Consider the following 6,580-nt stretch of genomic DNA (forward strand, 5'->3'; position numbering starts at 1 on the left):
CCCGACTAAGGCGGCACCAGTTGCCCATGAAAGTGGCCCCGCTGCCATTTTGAAAAGCAGGGCACTGAATACGAGACGCTGTAGCATGCTGGAGCGTTCTGATTAGAACACTCCAGCAGACTCAGCGGATTGAGTCGGCTCCAACTTGTTCTAATTGGAACGTGTCAAAGCGTGTGTAAAAGTGCCCTGGAATTCCAGTGTACAAAATGCATTTCTCTGTGAAGTTATCTAGCCTATAAAGTTTCTGGTGTGAGGATATTTATATGGCAGCATTGGAAACCTATATAGCCATCACTGTTTCAGCTATTTTAAATCTCTATTCTTGCAGCTACTTAAGAAGTTAGCAAAGTCAAGCAGAATCATGTGACTGAGCCTGTTTGTGAGCAGGGCCAAAGCAAGACCAAGTAAAGCCAACAGAACCAAATGAAAGGCCTAGTAATAAATACCAATTACATTTTTGACTCATAATAACTGGAAATATGTGAACTGGAAGAGATTCTGAAAGTAAAACAGGAAGAGATGTAAGGAAGCACACTACTGAAAATCAGGGATCTGGGTTTTCCATCTGCTGTGAAAAAAATGCAGATTTTCTCATTTGAAGGAGAAAAACATAGATTTTCCCCCTTTAAAAGAGAAAACCATGGGAAACTGTGGGTTTCCCCTTGCTGGCTGACAGCCTTTCACCCTGCAAGGAGCTGCTTGGGGTTGGGGGAAGTGGGGGGAGGATGATTGGAGGCAGGGAGCACCACATGTGTGTGGGCATGCATGTACGTGGCCAACAATACAGCAAGGCAGGGTGATGGGAGCAGCCCTGGCAGCTGGATGCAGGTAAGTCTATGGGGGATGGGGGTTGAAGATGCACACAGGTGCATGTCTGTGTGTGTGTGTGGAGGGATGGGTGTGTGAGAGGCCATGGGCGCCTGCCAGTGCTGAAAGAAGGTGTCCGGGAGCCAGGGCTGGGGCAGGGCAGGGGGATTTGAGGCAGCGCTCAATGCTGCTGATGAGCCTAGCTCTGCGCTGCTGCCAGCGGTGCCTGCCCCTCCAGCCGGGGAAGGGAGTCAAGGGGTGGCTTTCAGGGATGGCAGGGAGCTGTGTGGCTGGGCTGGTAGCTCAGGGGTGGTGCCTGTGTTCTAAGGGACTGGGCAGCTGGGAGACGCTGCCCAGGTGGGGGCCGTGGCTAGACCTCTTGGTGTGGTGTGGGAGCCCCATCCAAGGATGGGAGGTGCCACAGGTATCCCCTCCTCCTCCCTCCAGCCTGTGCCAGGGCCAGACTTCCTCTGCCATCACCCACATGAGTTGGAGCAACCGTAGCTGCCGCTGCCATGCTCTGACTTGGGCAGAATGGAGCCTGGAGCTCCTTGCCCTCCTCCTGCTTCCCGTAGTGTGACCAGGTCAGAGCCACACTTGGCTTCATGCAGAGCACGTGTGGTTCCCCAGCCGCTGCCTGTGGTTCCACATGAGGTGTGCTGGATGCATCTCATGCTGGAGACCATTCCCACCATGTTCCTACAGACCCCCATCCTGTGAGGCTGGGCAGGGCAGGGGCAGCTGGGGGTCCCCTCTGGCAGGGCTTGTGGGGGTAGGGGGCTGTGGGTCAGGAGTGAGGGGCACTAACAGGGCTGGGGGGGCTGTGACTTGAGAGTGAGGGGCACTGGCAGGGCAGGGTACTGTGGGTTGGGAGTGCCGGGCCCCGGCAGGGTCAGGGGGTTGCAGGTCAGGAGTGAGGGGCACCAGCATGACCGGGTGGAGGACTCTGAGTTGGGAGTGAGGGGCACCAGGAGGGCTGGGGGGCTATGGCTTGGGAGTGCAGGGCAACAGCATGGGCAGGGACTGGGCATCAGCATATCAGAGCTGCTGAGCACCACAGAGCAGTCGGGGGACAGCCGCAGCTGGATCCATGTCCCAGTGAATGAAAGGAGCAGGGGGAGCTCTGATTTTCCATTATAAAAAAACCCCAAATCAAACACCAAAATATACAGGTATTTAGAATTTATTTTATTATAATGATTGAGGCACTGGTAGGCTTCCAAATTGCTTTAAAATTGTAAATATATCAATAAAATGTGAAAATTATACCAATCTATATAGTGACGTTTCATTTTAATCATGGAAAAATATGGATTTTGGGTTTTCAAATCAGCGATTTCTTCCTTTCTTTCTTCCTTTCTTTCTTCCTTTATCAGAATTTGCAATTTTTAAGCAGGACCCTGAACCTTGTAATGATCTAGGCTTTCTTATATATGAGGCAAAATCCTGCTGGTGGCCTGCCTACCAGCTGTGATTTGCTTCCCTTCTGCCACTCACTATGTCCAAGTGACAAAAGTTCATTAAACCCAAATCCTGCCTCAGAACAGACCAGCATATATTGGTGGTTACCACTTGTGAATCCTGCTATTTAAAGGCTGTATGCTGAAGTGCCATCAAAAATAGCAGAATTACCGAAGAGGTTGGAATGTATTTGGTTGAAGATAAAAGTTGAAAGGTACAATAATGATCTAGTGGTGGGGATTTGCTTATACACTACCAAGTCAGTAAGAAGAAGTGGATGAGGCACTCTTCAAGGAGGTGAGAAAATTATCCAAAAGTTTGGAGAAGGTACTGATAGAAGACTTCATTTTTCCAGACATTTGCTGGAATAATAATACAGCCAAACAAAATGTGTTGAGGAAGTTCCTAATATATGTGGATGACAACTTTCTGTTGAATAAAATTGAGGATACAACAAGGGGATCATCTGTGTGTTGGCCACAAAAAGACCAAGAAAGCCTAGAGTTGCCAGCCCTCCCGGATTGGCCAGGAATCTACCAGAATCGGCATTGATCTTCTAGTGACTATTGAAAGCAATCCAGGAGACTGATATTGTGAATGGGTTAAACAGTACAATTAACGACTAGAGGTGCACCGCTACATCGTCCCATATTGGATCAGCACTGATATAAGGAAAATGGACAGTTTCAGCAATCGGCTCTTTGTGGCTGATAATGTCGCCGATAAATGCCCCATGCATGCATGCAGCCACAGTGCAGTGCACAGGCAGCCAGGAGTGCAGCCTGGAAGCATAGAGAGCAGCCGGGTCTGGCTGGTAAATCTGTTGGAAGGGGCGCGGGGCAGATTGAGGCCCCAGCGGTGAGGGAGGGAGTGGGTCTGGGGTAGGTGCAGGGACAGGTGCTGCATAGCCGGGACGGGGCACAGGACAGAACCATGAGCAGCTCGTCCAGGGGCAGGCTGGGGGTGGTGTTGGGCTCTACAGTGGGGGGAGGGGCAGATGGTGGCAGTCCTGGGAGCGGGGATACAGCTAGATTTAAGAAAGGCTAACTTCAGTGTGCTCAGGAGATTAGTTAGTGAGGCGTTACAGCTCAAGAGCATTGGCAAAATGGGGGTACAGGAAAGGTGGTCGTTCCTCAAGGGAGCAATCCTATGGGCGCAGAAGGAGACAATCCCATTGCTCATAAAAGGGGACAAAGGGGCCAAGAAGCCCTCTTGGCTGAACAGGGAAGTCTAGGAAAGCCTAAGGGCAAAGAAAGAGGTATACATCTTTCATCCAAGGGTGCTGAAGGAATTGGCCAGTGTCATAGCAGAGCCACTGGCACGGCTGTTCGAGCACTCATGGTGCTCCAGTTAGGTCCCGGAGGACTGGAAAAGGGCCAGTGTGGTCCCTGTTTTCAAGAAGGGAGGAGGGAGGAACCGGGAAACTATAGGCCAGTTAGTTTCACCTCCATCCTTGGGGAAACTGTGGAAAAAAAATCATTAAGGATCACATTTGTGGGAGCCCAGCAGGGGAAATAATGCTGAAAGGAAATCAGCACAGGTTCATTGCAGGTAGATCCTGCTTGACTAACCTTGTTTCTTTTTATGACCAGGTCACAAAATGCTTAGATGCAGGAGTCGAAGTAGATGTATTCTACGTAGCCTTTAAGAAGGCCTCTGAAGCAGCATCTCATTCTGTTCTTGTAAATAAACTGACAGGCTGTGATGTAGATGATTACACGGTCAGGTGGGTGGCGAATTGGCTTAGGGGTCGCACCCAGAGAGTGGTGGTGGACGGGTTGATATCGACCTGGAAAGATGCGGGCAGTGGAGTCCCGCAAGGCTCGGTTCTTGAACCGGTGCTATTCAGTGTCTCGGACGAGCACACACCCTGTCCAAGTTTGCAGGTGATACCAAATTATGGGGCAGAGTTAACACACTAGAGGGTAGGAAACGGATCCTGGCGGATCTGAACAGGTTGGAAAAATGGACAGAATGAAATAGGATGCAGTTCAACAAAGACAAGTACAAAGTGCTGCACCTGGGCAAAAAGAACCACCAACCCACTTACAAGCTGGGGGATTATCTTCTCAGCAGCCCAGCAGCAGAAAGGGATCTTGGAGTCATAGTTGACTCCAAGATGAACATGAGTCGTCAATGTGACGAAGTGATCAATAAGGCTAACCGCACTTTATCATGCATTAGCAGATGCATGATGAACAGGTCTAGGGAGGTGATGCTCCCTGTCTATATGGCACTGGTCAGGTCGCAGTTGGAGTGCTGCGTCCAGTTTTGGGTACCGCACTTCAAGAGGGATGCGGAGAATCTCAAGAGGGTTCAGAGAAGGCCACTCGTATGGTCAGAGGCCTGCAGACAAGGCCCTACGAGGAGAGACTGAGGGACCTAGATCTCTTCAGCCTTTGCAAGAGAAGGCTGAGTGGTGATCTTGTGGCTGCCTATAAATTCATCAGGGGAGGGCAGCAGGGAATAGGAGATGCTCTATTTATTAGGGCACCCCCTGGAGTAACTAGGAATAATGGCCACAAATTGGTGGAGAGCAGATTTAGGTTGGACATTAGAAAGAACTTCTTCACAGTAAGGGTTGTCAGAATCTGGAATGGGCTTCCAAGGGAGGTGGTGCTCTCCCCTACCCTGGGGGTCTTCAAGAGGAGACTGGACAAGCACCTAGCTGGGGTCGTCTGACCCCAGCGCTCTTTCCTGCCCGGGGCAGGGGGTCGGACTCAATGACCTACTGAGGTCTTTCCAACCCTAACATCTATGAATCTATGAATTTTGGGGTGGCTGCAGCACACTCCCAGCTCCCCCATAGTCCCCCTCCCAGAGCTGCTGCTGCTGCCTGTCCTGAGCACAGCACAGCCAAGCCCCCTGCTGGGAAGAGCTCAGTGCCGCCCTGGCCCCAGCAAGCAGCAGCCCACCCTCGCCCTCACCCTGTGTGCAGATCTGGGGGCACAAGCCCCCCATGCCCTCTAGGGGCGTGCATAGTGGTGGGAGCCGACCCCCCCCAACCCGTCTCCCCTGGGCAAGCTGCTTGTGGCCCCGTCCCACACTCTGCCCTTGCTGTGCAGCCCCTGCCTCAGCCCCACTCCCTCCCTCACCATGGGGGCCTCCATCTGCCCCCCCCTTGCCCCTTCCCCCACAACAGACTTAACAGCTGGATGCTGCTCTCCACTTTGTCCAGCTGCATATCGGCAATCGGATCGTTATTGGCCAATATGGCTCATTAAAAATAAGCCATTGGTATCGGCCCCAAAAAATCTCTATCAGTGCACCCCCATTAATGACATTACGTTGTGTTGGGGGGAAAAAAAATCTCCATCCGGGAGCCATGCACCATTGGGCTGGGCTGGGCTGACTCTGTGCCACCTATGTGGTGTAGGGCTCCTGGCACTTCTGCTGGGAGCCATGTGCTATCCGGCTGCACCGGGCTGGCTCTCCTGCCACGTGCAGCTCCCAGGACTCAGCCAGAGCCACATGCTGTCCGGTAGCTCAGCCTGCCGTGGGGCATGAGCACCCTGAGGGCCCAGCCCCTGCTGCTGCTGCCATTAAGGGCAAGCACTGTGTGCCATGGGGGGGCATGTGGCGGGGGGCCCACACGCACACCCCACCATACCCTCACACAACCCCTCACACACCCCCAAATCCCACACACCCCCTACACCCCCCTACACTGTACGAAAGTAAGACTTTATTTTGAGCTGTTTTGCAGTCATCTCTATGTACACTACACAAACAAAACATAAATCAGGACTAGAATATTTTTTTAAGTAAAAATAAAATATGTTCCAGTAGATGTTTGATTTTTCGTATACGATTTTCAAGTTTCAAGATGGCAAACCCCCCACCCAAAAGGAGTACTTCCAGGGTGAAGCAGGATGGGGGGGACTTCAGTGCCAAAGGTCAGGGGTTAGGGGCAGCAATTCTGGTTCCAAGATGGTGACCAGTGGGCGGGGCACCTGTCAAGGGGCGGGGCTTCCCGTGCAGCCCTTGACAGCTCACCAAAAGTCATTAAGCGGCCCTCCGGCCAAAATAATGGCCCGCCCATGTTACAGGACAACTGGCTTGACAGCCACAAGCGAAGGTGGTCGCAGGGACCCGCCAGCTTGACCTGCAGCCATTGTCATAGGTGGAGCACAGCAGGCCCCCCACCTCTGATTGGCTGAGGGGCACTGGTGGCCCTGCCTCTTGTCACTGATTGGGTGTGAGGGCTGTCTGTTGCATGGCCCCACCCCTTGCTGCTGATTGACTATGAAGGCTGTCTGTCCTTTGACTGTCCCTCACCACTGATTGGTGGAGAGGGGCAGGGCCATATGAC

General features: G+C 52.3%; 1 protein-coding gene across 2 annotated transcripts in view; it reads left to right on the top strand.

Annotated features, from left to right (window-relative positions):
• LOC102380745 overlaps positions 1–6,580 on the top strand; it is a 26,149-nt gene that overhangs the window by 7,101 nt on the left and 12,468 nt on the right. Inside the window, exon 3 of one of the 2 annotated variants that reach the window (XM_025206615.1) lies at positions 329–3,085. The exons of the other annotated variant lie outside the window; for it this stretch is intronic. The gene's annotated coding sequence lies outside the window, so the exon portion shown is untranslated. Of the gene's footprint in view, positions 1–328; positions 3,086–6,580 lie in introns of those variants that run through there. 2 annotated transcript variants of the gene reach the window in all.

Source organism: Alligator sinensis, unplaced genomic scaffold (assembly GCF_000455745.1).
Source record: "Alligator sinensis unplaced genomic scaffold, ASM45574v1 scaffold103_2, whole genome shotgun sequence".
In the NCBI taxonomy this organism is placed as follows: domain Eukaryota; kingdom Metazoa; phylum Chordata; order Crocodylia; family Alligatoridae; genus Alligator; species Alligator sinensis.